Source organism: Lepisma saccharinum, chromosome 3, assembly GCF_977018435.1.
Source record: "Lepisma saccharinum chromosome 3, izLepSacc3.1, whole genome shotgun sequence".
Classification (NCBI taxonomy): Eukaryota; Metazoa; Arthropoda; class Insecta; order Zygentoma; family Lepismatidae; genus Lepisma; species Lepisma saccharinum.
The window spans coordinates 103,983,236-103,997,188 of NC_139231.1; the positions used below are offsets into that span (position 1 = coordinate 103,983,236).

A 13,953-nucleotide genomic window follows, 5' to 3' on the forward strand; every position below is an offset into this window, starting at 1 on the left:
GAGTCTCAGTCACATGACTGCGGATACGTTGTTGCTGTACTTTGCAACTTCAATGTGGAGACCGTGGGAAGGTGCTTGTGCGCGGAGGGACAAGGTGGCGTAGAGTAGATGTGTGGCAACACTGTGCGTTGAATGTGATTGTTTCAACTGGTGGGCGCGCTACGTGGACTTCAAAGCCAGACGGTCGTTAACGTAGTTAACGCGTGGACTATAATGATGTTTATTAGGCTCTAAAACAGGAAATGGAAGGAAACAATATATATGTACCGATGGGGTGAAGCTCATACGAAAGGAAATGTAATATGTAAACTATAAACACTTAAATTTATCTTGATTTAAAATTCAATAATTTCTATAGGCAAAAATAGCAAACATTTTGTGTAGAATTATATACAAAATACTAACCATGTTAAACCATAAATAGTGTCATTATAATTAAACTGTAAATAAACATGGCAGCTGATGTTTTGCAAACTATCATTTAAAAAATTGCCTTAATTCAGCTACAGAGACTATAAATATATTTTAAGTTACAATTATAGAGTACATCCAGAATGTTCTCTTTTCACTAGAAGAAAAGTTACTGAAATGATTATAGTTTCTATAACACACCCAACACACATTTCTGTAGTAGGTTCATATATACACAGTATCAGAAAGAGAAATATATATATTTACATATCATTCTTTATTTTTTGTAATCAAACTGTTCAATTTTTTTAGAGTCCAGTTTACAAGAAGAAGCAAGCAATTTTAAGCATGTTTTTTTAAAAATCGATTCAAATAAACAAAATCATCAAAAATGATTTTTATTCATCCTGGTTATGACCCACATCAATTCTCTCCGTGGACACGCCACTGGTAAAGCTACACTCGGGAACACAATATTATGAGTCTGGCAGAACTTGCGATGTTGCAACATGGGCTCACCTTTTCACAGTAGGAAGTTTACGAGAATTCATCTCGGTTTGCAGTGGTTAGAACAGGACGCCAGGGGTTGTAAATAGAAGTAAAATAAACTAAATTAATCAATCAATGGATCATTTCAAAGAAACCAAAATCACACGCTCGCTCAACTTTGGCAATTGGTGCACCAAATGTGCACTTGAAGTTCTGTATTTGGTGGATGTTTTAATGTGCCTTTTCACTTTATTTAGAAACATTCTCCTACCTGTATACGTACAGGCACTTTTAATATTTGAAGAATATTTACATTGAAATGTCTGTCTATCTTCAGGGATAAAAAAAACCTAATTCAAGCACCAGCACCTTTTTCTCAGGAGCCAGTTTTTTTTTTCAAACATTGTCTAAGAATGCTATGAATGCAACTAAGATAAAGCTACACATTTTGAAATATGATCTTTAAACATTTAATGTATTAATTAATACAACACTGGATTAAACTAAATTAATTCTTGCTCCACTATTATTATTAGAATAATTAAATCAAGAAGACTTAGGTGGGCAGGCCATGAAAGAGGAGTTTACAGGACTCTTGTTGGGAAACCTGATAGTAAGAGATCAGTAGGAAGGCCAAGACGAAGATGGAGGGACAACGTTGAGATGGACCTAAAGGAAATCGGTAGGGATGAAAAAGAGTATATAGATCTTGCTCAAGATAGGGGCAGATGGAAGGCCTGTGTTGCTGCAGCCATGAACCTTCGGGTTTAAGAAGGCTAGAGAGTTAGTTAGTTAGTTAGTTAGTTCACAGTGGCGTTCCTAAAGACGGCTCATCTGGTAACAGCATGAATAATCGCCGGAGATTATAAAATTCGGTTAGCAATAGTGAAAAAAATTGTAGTGGTATGTTTATTATTCTAATTTAATGATACACGTGATACAGAAAACACACAAACCTTAAAAATACATACGAAAGGTAATGGAAATTTCCATAACGGAACTCGAAATATTTAAAAAATTGGCACTGAATTTGAAAATTCACGCGACAGGTGAGATTTTCAAGCGCTATGGCACCGAGAGCTCTGCTGTATTCCGTCCGTCAATTTACATTCACGTAAAGAGCAACATGAATTGATGTAAGAAGTTACAGACTGCTTGTTGATACATTCCTATGTGAATATAAGTAGTACACATAATATTTGGTAAATAAACCCACGCGAATAAATGTATTTCATCAGTTAAGTAAAATCTTCTTGTGAGTATGACAGGAAATACGCATTGATGTGCGTACGAAATGAGTTTAGGGTACACGAAGAGTCAAGGAACTTTTCAAGTGCTGCAATGCTCAGTGAAAATAAGAATATTTGGTTTCTACACTACCGAAACTTTATGCATACTGTGGCGTACATTTCTTGCAGATTAAGATACATTGCTCCAGCTTCCGGAGATGATTTCCTTCTGCTTGAAATTCAAGGAGGGCTGATTCCGGAGGGCAGAGTCCTCGAGGAAGGATCACCCATTTCACAGCCGAGCGCGGAGGCTGAGAGAGGAGAATCCAGGATCAGAGGAAATCCTGTATCTAGCTCTCCGTAAATTAGTCCGAAAGTTCCGATTGACGCTCCGAGAAATTGTTGAATTCCATCTTTCGTAAGAGGAGGCATTATTGACAAACTCCAGCGTCAACTCACGCTGTGCGTTTCCATACGTAGGAGATAGAAGATACGACCCACTTCACCCCTCAATTTCTTTTCCCACGGACATATCACTGCATATACATAAACACTCTTTTGCAATAATTAGCATTTTTTGATGTTATCGCGTTTGCGAAAATTCAAGGTCCGTCCCCTTTCTTCGCTTCGTTCTCTCATTTCGGGTCGCGATTTATCTGACGTCAGCCGACATTCGTGACGGAGTGGTTAGCACACCCCGCTACGACGCCAGGGGGGGGGGGGGGCAGCGATCTTTGCCTGGGTGTTCTTTGTGAGTGTCCCTTCACCACTTTCATCATGTCATCACTCATCGACATCGTCACGATTAGCAAAAGTGGCAAAATGGCGACGCTAAATAACAAGAATCAAATCAAAATCAAATTATCGGAGTGCTTCCACGATGGCGCAGTGGTAGAGTCGTCGCCTTGTAATCAAAGGGTCCCGGATTCGATACCCGGTGGAGTCACGTGTTGGTTCGGATCCCACTTTAAACTGTAGGTCTAGTCCCGATTAGTACCGGGTTCGAATCCCGGCCTAGGCATGGATGTTTGTGAGTGTCCATTCATCAAATATATCACTCATCCCTTTCTTCGTAAATTCGCCAAAAGTGGCACAAAAAGCGAAGTCAAATATAGCAAATCAATCAGTCCCGATTAGCCTTACTGTGCATAAAGTGGACTCAAAACACCAACTCAATCAATCAAAATCAAATTATAGGATGTCATAACTGTATTTAGTTACGTTTTATGTGACGTATAATTTTCTCAGGGACCCGAGTTCGACTCCAGCCTTGGACATGGGTGTTCTTTGCGAGTATCCTTTCATCAATGTCATCTTGTTATCACACATCATTATCTTCACGATTAACCTAAAGTGGCAGAAGAGCTAAGTAAAATAACCAAATTTACCCTTCACAAGCAACTTATACAAGAAAGGGAAGAGCGTAAAGCAAGTTAAATATATACAGTACAGAACAAGAAGCGCTAGCCGGAGAAAGAGAGAAAGAATGTTTATCTAACTTGGTAGTTCCGAATAACGCCGCTGCTGTCGCTGGTGTCTCGCCAGCCAGACGCGAATGCTCTCGGCACGTCAGTCGCCCGATTCCCCGTAAGCACCAGTCAACACGATGGGCAGCCGCGCGCAACACACGAGGTCTCGCAGCGCACAGTCGTCCAACAAGCGGTCACGTGTCGGTGTCCAGTACACGCTGGCGAAAAGAAACTCTGCATGAACTGCTCGCCAGTTGGTTCTGCAAATGCCAGCGGAACTCAGAATCAGACTTTCCGTAGTGTAGGAGGGAAAACACCTGTAGCTGCGAGAGGCAACAAGTAGCGGAGGTGACGGCCGAGGTAAGGATTACTTTCAAACCATTCGAACAAATGCGCCACGATAATGCTTGTCTCTAACAGCACTGGCAACAACGGGATTTTAGGTTCGTACAGACAACTTTGGAGGTTGTACATTTGGATTCCCATTGCAGAGCAACGTGGGAACGTTTACACGATTCATCAGTGCCAAGTTTTTCACGTTACAAGTTTTGTTGTTCGCTTGCACTGTTGGCATGATTGTTTATTTAACGCCAAATGTTGCAGTGGCGTAGCCAAATCGTTGATGTGGGCTGGTCATAGAATGCTTGGACAATATTTTGGTTGGCAACAGCTTAAAGGTTTATGAAGCTTCCCCATTTCAGACATTAGTACAAATCTAATTATAATTTAACGCATTTGCAATTCGACATTTGACCTAATTTTATTTTTGTTATCTTGCTTCACTATCCCGCGTCGAGTGGTCGACGGAGTTCAGATTTGTGTACCTAAGCAACATTCACCTTTATCGTCGCGATTAACCTGAAGAGGAAAAAAAGCGTCGAAAATCCAAATGGCAACGATGAGAGTACATGATTGTTGTTATTATTAGATGACATTCACTTGCTGACTTGAACTTGAACCTAGAATCTGCGGTAGCGGCCATTCAGCTTACTTGTGATCATGATAATTGATAAAAAAATGTAAAGAAAATGCGATGTAAAAATAACAGAATTCGGCCACGATTTATTTATTTAAAAGCCTAGTACAAAATTCGGACTTAGAACTCCAGTTTTCGCCGACCGCCCCAGCAGCACTCTGGTGCGACAGTTAGGCAGTTTTCAGACCAAAGGTGTCATGCGACACGAGGGTTTTCACACATACGTGACAAACGACAAATGGCACGAGCCCCATCCAGTCTGTAGAAAAGTATTCATTGCGCATGCGCCACAAACAAACCGAAGCAACACAGTGCACTATATTGAGAAAACTGCCCAGTTCTAGCGACACGTACAGCTTGTGTCACTTTGGTACGAAACGATGAATTTATTTCTGAACCCTCCTGTCCAAGTGACATGTGTCACCTGCCGCTTCCTGGATGCTCCATAAATTATCATAAAAGTTGCGACAGCTTTACCAAGGCTAATAATGTAAATAGGTGGCAACTTTTAAGTTAACTATCTTTTTTGGAATTTAATTTAAATTAAATTTTCTATTGAAAACAAGTAAATTGTGCAAAATGTTTATGTGAACCCAATACTTTAAACAATCCTGGAAAAGTAACTGTTATATTTTATACCATCTGCTCATCCTTGACTAGGAAAAGAACTGCGTGAATTATACGCGGAGACTTTTGATCTTAAATTTTGAATGGTTGAAATAACTGATAGTGATGTGAGATTATGTACGATACTACCATCCTTTGATTCGAAGTAACTGAGAAAATTGATATATATAATACACACGCACACATACATATACACACACGTCTTGGCCTACCCTGGCGTAGTCCCTGATTATTTACACATTTTGGTTAAACAAGGACGGGTTGGTGGGTGGATAAGATGAAGGAAATGGGTGGCGTCCATGGCCTTCTTTGAGCGTACATTCCGTTACGAAGACACAGGTGCATAAATAACTCATTGCCATACATATTCGGATTCGGAAGGTATCAACTTTAAATGCCGCGGCTAAAGTACTTCCCGTAGTTTCTGTTCAGCGGTCCAGGCAAATGCTGGAATAGGGCCTCTACAGAAGGACACCGACGCTTCCTCTCATTTCTTGACACTTTTCTTCCATCCTACGTCCTCTCTCTTACTGTTGCGTTTTACTTTGCACAGATATTTTCATTTTTCTTATTTTGCGTCGGCCGATCTTCGTGGTGGAGTAGTTAGCACAGTGTGCTACGACGCCAGGAGTCCCGGGTTCGAATTCCGGCCTGGACATGGGTATTGCTTGTGAGTGCCCTTTCATAATATCACTCATCCTCATACTCGCATTGGCCAATAGTGGCAGAAAAGCAACGTAAAATAACCTAATTCGATCAATCAAACCTATTGGGCCTCCCCCATGGCGTAGTGGTAGCGTCATTGCCTTGTAATCAAGGGGTCCCGGGTTCGATACCCGGTGGAGGCACAAGTGGTTCGGATCGCACTTTAAACTGTAGGTCCAGTCCCGATTAGCCTTACTGTGCATAAAGTGGACTTAAAACAGCAACTCAAGCAAGCAATCAAACCTATTTTGCATCACTTCGGCTAATATCAACAATGAGCATTAATGATGATTGTTGAAATGGGAGCAGACACTCACAAAGGGGCACCCATGCTAGGATCGCGTTTCGAATCCGGAACCCTATACAGAGATATCGTGAGTCAACTCATTAACGCGCTCGGCCATCGGAACTGTTCAGAACTGAAGCTGCTGATACTGGTAAGGATGGCATAGGTTTATTTATTGATATTTTTGTAGGAGGAGGTAAACTTCTTTTTAGGTTACTCTATATGGTTTACAGTAATTCGATAGCGCAAACCATAGTACAGATTTAACACACCTTAAAGTGAAACTTGGTGTTCCATTATTGAAAGGCTAGAACGAAGAAGGAATTTTCGTGGAAATAACCCTTGTGGACCGAGGCCTACCTACCAACTTATTAAGTCGTGTATACCATAACATAATTGTGTAAAATTAGTTCATTTGATTCATTCTGATTGATAAGATATTGCAGCACATTGATTTCTAATTTTTCTGTTTCATTACTTGTATGTATACAGCACGTGCGCAATCCCTCTGGTTTCATATTTTTTACGTACCGTTTACAATGAACTTGTTACAGCGGCACGATTTTGCCAATTTTTCAATTTTTGGTCAAGTAATTTACTTTCAGTTCTGAAAGTATCACACACATTTTCTTTGGTTTTGTTATTTCGACCAAAAAATACTACCGGGCAATTTTCCTGCATTATTACCAGGTAGAATTGACAAAATTGCAATGTTTGATGTAAAATAACTTTAATAAGGTATGCATGGTGTTACGCTTTTGAACTTGTGTATCCAGCGTTGTGAGCCATACGGTCCAGACCAAACATGCACCTCAATTTTATGTCCCATACGAGACCTTGAACCGTGTCCTAAATGTTCGTTCTGGAGAGAATTTTAAATGTATCGAGAGATAATTAACAATGATAAATCAATATTGAGCTGCGATTTATTATTCTGCTGTTGTGAATTGAAATCAGACAATAACGTCAACTTAAGACAGAAGTCAAAAGTGAAGTTCTTTGAACACAAAATATCGCTTTAAAAAAAAAATATAGAGACATTCCTAAGACAAAGAAACAAGTTCCGGCCTGCACAGGAACAAACATAAACTGCAACAATTGGCAAAGACAACAAAACATTCAAAATTATCAAAACTTTACTCCAAAATTAAAAACTTCAACTTGCTTTCTGACAGCAATTGAAAGGTCGACAATGTAGTCCACACAGTGAATTTATATATATTTGGGGGTAGGGGTCGAGCTCTATAAGAATACCTTGAATACGCCATTACATATACGTATATACAGGGCGATTCAAAAGTCTCTTGACATTTTCCTTATATCGCTAATGAATTGTTTTCAGGATGGGATAAAAGACACTGTTGTTTTCCAGCAAGATAGTGCACCACCCCATTTTGCCAGAATCGTTCGGGACTACCTCGCTGACGCCTTCCCCGATAGGTGGATCGGCCGTGGTTCACCAAGACTTTGGGTGGCTCGCTCTCAGACTTGACACTCCTAGACTTTTCTTTTCTGTGGTTTCGTTAAGCCTAGGGTGTACCAAGTAAAGACCATAGAGCAACAGACACGGCGAATAGCTGCAGCAACAGGGGAGATCACGCCAGCTATGTTCGAGCATCTGTTCCGGTCTACGCAAGATAGGTGGGTGCTAAGCCTAGATTTACAGGGCCACCACATTGAAATGTACCGAGTTTGTCTTCTATTCTATTATTTTCAGCAGTAATGTCAATTTTGTCACTAAAATACTTATCGATTAAAATGTCAAGAGATTTTTAATCACCCGGCATAATACATGTAGAGGAATCTTGAAAACTCATGTGCACGGTTCATGTGACGTGCTTGGACGGTTTTGACATGCTAAGCGGTTGGCAACACTGCTTGTATCGCAACGGAACTAATATTTCAAGGTAACTAACAAGTTGAAAAAAATCTACTGCCATCCAGGAAGAGTGCATATAGCGAAGATTGCAATTTAGAGCGTAGGAAGACCGCAACTCATAAACATTGTGGTAGAATGAAAGGAAGGTTTTTGATTATTTTTCCATGTAATTAATCTTCGGGGAATGTCTACCTACATAGATGAATACCCAGCCGCGTGGGTTTACCGCAGGACCTACTTGTCCTTTGTGTATATCAAAGGCAGAGAAAACCACCAGAGAAAAAAATCTAGTGAAACTTCGAAACTGGCAAGCAATAGGATGATTAAAAACAAAGAAAATCAAATTAAGGAACCTTGTCGATCCTTATTTGCTTCATCCCTACCGTGTGTAGTCAACTGACCTTTGGATCATAAACAGTTCTATTTTGGTGTGAGAAGTTGTTTTGTTATGATCCACCTAATTTTAGACGATCTGAAAATATCGTTACATTATGTATATTGATGGATTATTTCCAACATACTGTAAACAATTTGTATTGTGGTTATTTAGTATTCCTTGTTCTTTTCTTTGGGTAATCACTACTCGAGAACAAGTGATTGTATTACATAGGACTCCTGCTGCTATTAAAGATGAGTTGAGGTTGTACTGCCAGCTTCGAAGGTACATGAACTGAATTTGTCCACCACCATATTCATTCAATTTGTTTTGAGCAATTTGGGTTTCAAAAACAGAAACCGAACAGTCAACCAAGCACCTTCAGTACAAAACATCTCGTGTAAGCTCATATGATATAAAAGGAAAACAGGGATACACTATTTGCGTCCATTCAATCTTTAAACGTGACTGTACTGGCATGACATGGACTGCAATTTGGACGCAAAAATGCAAGGATTTTTGTGAAAGCTTACGACCAAGGAAGTTTTCTCTTTCATATTTTTCATTATAGTACTTTTTCTGAATTATAAGTAGTACGTGATGATGAAAAATGATGTTGAGCTTGCTTTTTTGTTAGGCACATCGCTCACTGACGCGGAGAACTTGGGTGCTTCTATTGAAATTAATTTGTGAAACACTCACTACAGCGAACAGCGCCAAACCGAAGAGCGGAATTTCCGTGCCAGAAGTCGGCAGATTTTTAGACTGGAAATTTTTCGTTGTTCCGCATCTTCAAATGCCGTCTCGTGTAATTACGCATCTCTTCGTTTAGCTCCGGCAAGCGTCATGCTCTGCCCCGCTGTAGCCATCATCGAAAATATTCCGCTCTGCAAGTACGACAGGCAACTTCGCCGCAAACATGGCGCCGGTGCGAATCCTGACGTCACATGAAATCCACCTATTGTTAAGCATATCACCCACTGAAACGCGGCAACAGAACTTCTGTTGTCTGCTTCTATTGAAATCAAATGGTGTAACGCTCACTACAGGGAAAGGCACGAAACCCAATGGCGGAATTTCCTTGCCAGAAGTCTGCAGGTTATCTTAAAGGTTATCGCCCACTGAGACGCCGGAAACTAGTCTGTCTTGGTCTATTGCCGCGTTTCCCCGCGTCTCACTGGGCGTTAAGCTTAATATGCCCATCTCAAAGTTATTTCTCGATTGTCTTTGTTTATAGCAACTGACATCTATGCATAGTTTTATTGTACCAGTTCCTTGTGTAATTTGATTTTTTAGTACTGCAATGTTCTGGTAGCTTATTATATGCCAAGACCACTTTTCCGTATTGATGTACATCTGAGCTGCAAAACCCTCCTCTGCTCAAAAATATGGCAGTTCCCTCACAAGGGTTCACTCATGTCCAGAAAGGAGCCAGAACCTTGGACAGAGAGTTCGAGAGTCGACCACTCAACACCGAGCTGCTTCTGAGGAAAGAAACTATCCTCCATTTCCTTGGCGTTTTTCTTTCGCTTCTTAAAGCTCGCGCAGTGTACGTTCATGAACATGGTGACAGTAAAATAACCTTTGCAAGCCACTGTACACAGGTTGTAAAATCTGTCTAGTATCGAGAGTTTTGCGTTACTAATTACTTTATTTACCCAACGCCGCTTATTTGTACAGTAAAGCTAACCACGGCATGGAAGGGACGAAGAGTGGAAAATAAGAACAATGAAACTGAAGAAGCATTTTTTGTCAGAAGTCCACTTTATGCTATAAGGCTAATCAAGATTGGAGTTTTAATTCAAAGTAGGACTCAAACTGTTATGTCTGTACGGAGAATCTAACTCGGGTACCCTTGATTGTCACGTGATAGCGTTAACCACTACTAACAGCAGGGGAACTCCCGAAGAATGCTCAGCCTCTATCCGCATACATTCGAGAATATGCGCGTATGCCCTGGTGCGTAGAAAAATCATAACGTATTTTACGCGAAGGTCTGTTCCCCCGTTTTTCTGTTCTCCTCTCTTTATTGTTTAATTTTACATGTTGTCTTGACTCTACAGGTGTCTTGTGCAGACATTCTGCAGGATCAAGTAGCAAGTACCGGGTCTGTTCGGCAGTTCTGGTCAGCCCCGGTTTATAAATAAGTATAAAAATGGATAAGCCTTCCGGCATGATATAAGTGTAGTGTAGACCATTGGCGTTAACCACTACGCTATCCAGAAGCATTGGAATGAAGCCCGCATGGATTGACGGAAAAACGTGAGTAAGGAAGGCTAGCGGACTGGTTTGAATCTGCGATTTCCCGAATACGAACTGCCCCTTCACTGCGGGATTCGTATCTTCGCTGAGTCGTCCGTTCGGTCTCGGCCTGGATTCGAAATCGTGTCCTTCGCCCCGCGTGACGTGGCTGTGTTGCAATGCGGAGCGGCTGCGTGTCGCAATGGAAGCAAGCGAGGAAGGTTGCCAACTTCTGCCAGACTCCGGGAGCCACAACACGGCGCACCGAAGGAAGCAATCACTCTCCCTCGCTGCGCGACCTGCGGCGTGCGTATTTGAACATATGCCTGTCTCTCTCTCTCTTTCTCTCTCTCTCTCTCTCTCGCTCCGTCCAGCCCACCGTGATCGCTTTTCGCTCCACTGGTTCAACGATCGGCGAAAATTTCGCTGAAAAACAGGGGTTGCTGCATTCGTAAGATAAAGTGCGAAGAATGTTTTGATTTCCGAACAGTTTATTCCACATACTTGCATTGGAGAACGATCTCTCTTTTGCTCTAAAGTATCAACTCATTAACGTAAACATTTTCACTACTGTTCCAAGTCCAAAAATCACTAACTTCCTTAAGACGACTTAACTGACGCAGTGGTTAGCACAACGCGCTTCTACGCCAGTAGTCCCGGGTTCGAATCCCAGGTAAGACATGGATGTTTGTGTTTGTCCTGAATGAGAAAATAGAGAATTGAGCAAAACTGATATGAGAGAAAAAATATTGAAACAGAGTGACAGGGGTAACTACCGTTTTTAAAATTAAAAAAATGAGTGGCTATCACATCCCGTTAAGACGCCAGGTAACGGGTTCGAATCCCAGCCTGGCGTGGTGGAGTGGTCAATACGCGCTACGACGCCAGAGGTAGAATTTTATCGGCAGAATATTATTAGTTTTACTGTAACTTGTGGCAATTTAGGTGCGACCAAGGTCCGTAGACCGCTAGCTCGACCACAAGGAAAAAAACCTTCCGTCAAAAACGTTCGCGCATCTTCCTTGCCGGTATCGGTGCTCGGGTCAGTGTTGCCAGGTCAGACTTGAAAAAATCTGGAGCTTGTTCCTTGGGAAACCAGAAGATCTGCTACAAAATCCGATGATCTAATAGTAGCGGATGAACGACGTTCCCGGGGGCGGCATAGGCGTGCACACTGGGGGGAGGGGGGGGGGGCAAGGGTACGTCCGCAGATTTTTTCCAGCGAGGAGGAAACAATGTATTTTTATCAGGCGGGTAAACGAGGCATATTACCCCGTAATAATGTTGCCCTCTCAGAAAACGCCACTTGAGTTTGAAATTATCACGTTCATACATCCCTATTATAATAGTGGATGTAAATTACTGTGACTAAAATCAACTCATACATCTGAAATAATAGGTACTTTTATGTCAAAATTCATTTTCCAGAAGGGGAGGGGGGTGGCGACCATCCTTGCACTTCCTTCTGGACGTCCATAATAATATATAATATATTATTATGGACGTCTATATAATTTTGTAGAAAATTAAGTATTTAAGTATAGAATAGCATATTAAGGATAGAAAATTAAGTATTTTCAAGCCGATGAAAGTTCCAAGCAATAGTTTATTAAGGAATTCTCCCGAGAAATCAATAGGTCTGGCAACACTGACATTGGCCGCTCCAAAGGTTCCTTCCTCCTGTCCTTTTCCCCACCCGCCAGCGCGATGAGGTTCTGCGCAGGTTTATTTCATTGCGGTTCCACTATAGTTTCCCCCGCTCTTGAAGGTCTGGTCATAACTCGCCTTTTCAGTTCCCATGTTTACAGCGCCGGCAGGGTCTCTGTGACGTCATCAGGATGAGACTTCGAGTGTCTGCTATTTCCAACACTGTAAAGCATTCAACGCTCTTATTTTTAAGAGAAAAACACATATTGAAGAGCATCGCAACACAACTTACACAGAATACATGAATGTGATGGTGCATAGAAAAAATTATAAGTAAGCAAAATCACAAATTTACTCGCGGTTAGTGCTGGAAAGAATTGGAAAAACAGCAGCACTGGATCCATTGTTTTTGCTTGATGGTATTTTTCGTTTTAATTTTTGGATCCTGCGGTTCAAATATAGAATTCGGAAAAAAATAATGTTCTTCCTTGACAAAAACACGAAGTACTTTCTGTTTTATATTTACGATTTAGAGGGGTCCAGGGGGTCCGGACCTTCCCGAAAGACTTATCAAGTACTAAAATTAGATAATGAAAACTATATTAGTTTAGCCTTTGTTGTATAATTTCCTCTGAACTTATTGGAAGCCATGGATTATATGGCTTTGAAGGACATTGCAAAGAAGATGTATATACACTACTACTGAATATGCATAAAATATTAATCAGAAACTTACTTTAATCACAGCGGGAAGGACGTATTTAGGAGGTCCGGACCACCACTTCCCACCCGAAAGACTTATTAAGTACAAAAATTAAGCAATTAAAATATTAGCATTTGTTGCATAATCGATGGTTATTAATTCCCTTTGAACTTTTTGGGATCATACGGCATTGAATTACATTACAAGGAAAATTTATGTACATTATTACTCAAAATAAGATGCATAAAATATTAATCAAACTTATTTTTCTCCAACTACATGTAACATCATTTTTGTTATTCGATAAAAATTCAATTCTTCATCTATTTCACATTAATTTTATTTCCAGGGCACTTGCATTTATGTAAATTATTCCGATCTTAACTACAGGTAAGCTACGTAATGAATATGCGCTGTTATATCTCTATTCTTATACAGTCTTTTTATCTATTCGTATAATAATAATGTAATATTAATTTATGTATTGTAATTAGTATAAATTTGAATTAATATAATTATTTTAATTAAAACATTATTATTATTCCTGAGACACTTGGTTTGGACCCACCTAAACATATTTCTAGATACGTGTCTGTATTAAACAGACGAATCATAGGAGTAATCAAGATTCATGTTCTCGATCTGACAGACACACTTACTCAGAACATTTTTTTGCTAGCAATCTTGCCTTCACACTAATGATGGCCAAAAAATATCCAGATTCCGAAAAATCTTATATCTCGATTCGGAAATTTTACTATCTGAATTTCGGGGATAGAAATTTATATATAACCACTTTCCATTTTTGAGGTCAAATTTATTAACAAAGCTCTCAATGTGCTGCACTTTGAGTATCGCTTTCATCCCCCAGAGTTTCCTCCAAGTACCCACTTTATACTGGGCGCCGGAGCAGCT

At 40.5% G+C, this 13,953-nt stretch overlaps 1 protein-coding gene across 1 annotated transcript in view; it reads left to right on the plus strand.

Annotated features, from left to right (window-relative positions):
• Positions 1 to 3,721: 3,721 nt before the first annotated feature.
• Positions 3,722 to 13,953, plus strand: part of Grd (gamma-aminobutyric acid type A receptor subunit Grd) — a 161,522-nt gene continuing 151,290 nt past the window's right edge. The window contains exon 1 of the mRNA XM_083119073.1: positions 3,722 to 3,958. The gene's annotated coding sequence lies outside the window, so the exon portion shown is untranslated. The remainder of the gene's footprint in view (positions 3,959 to 13,953) is intronic.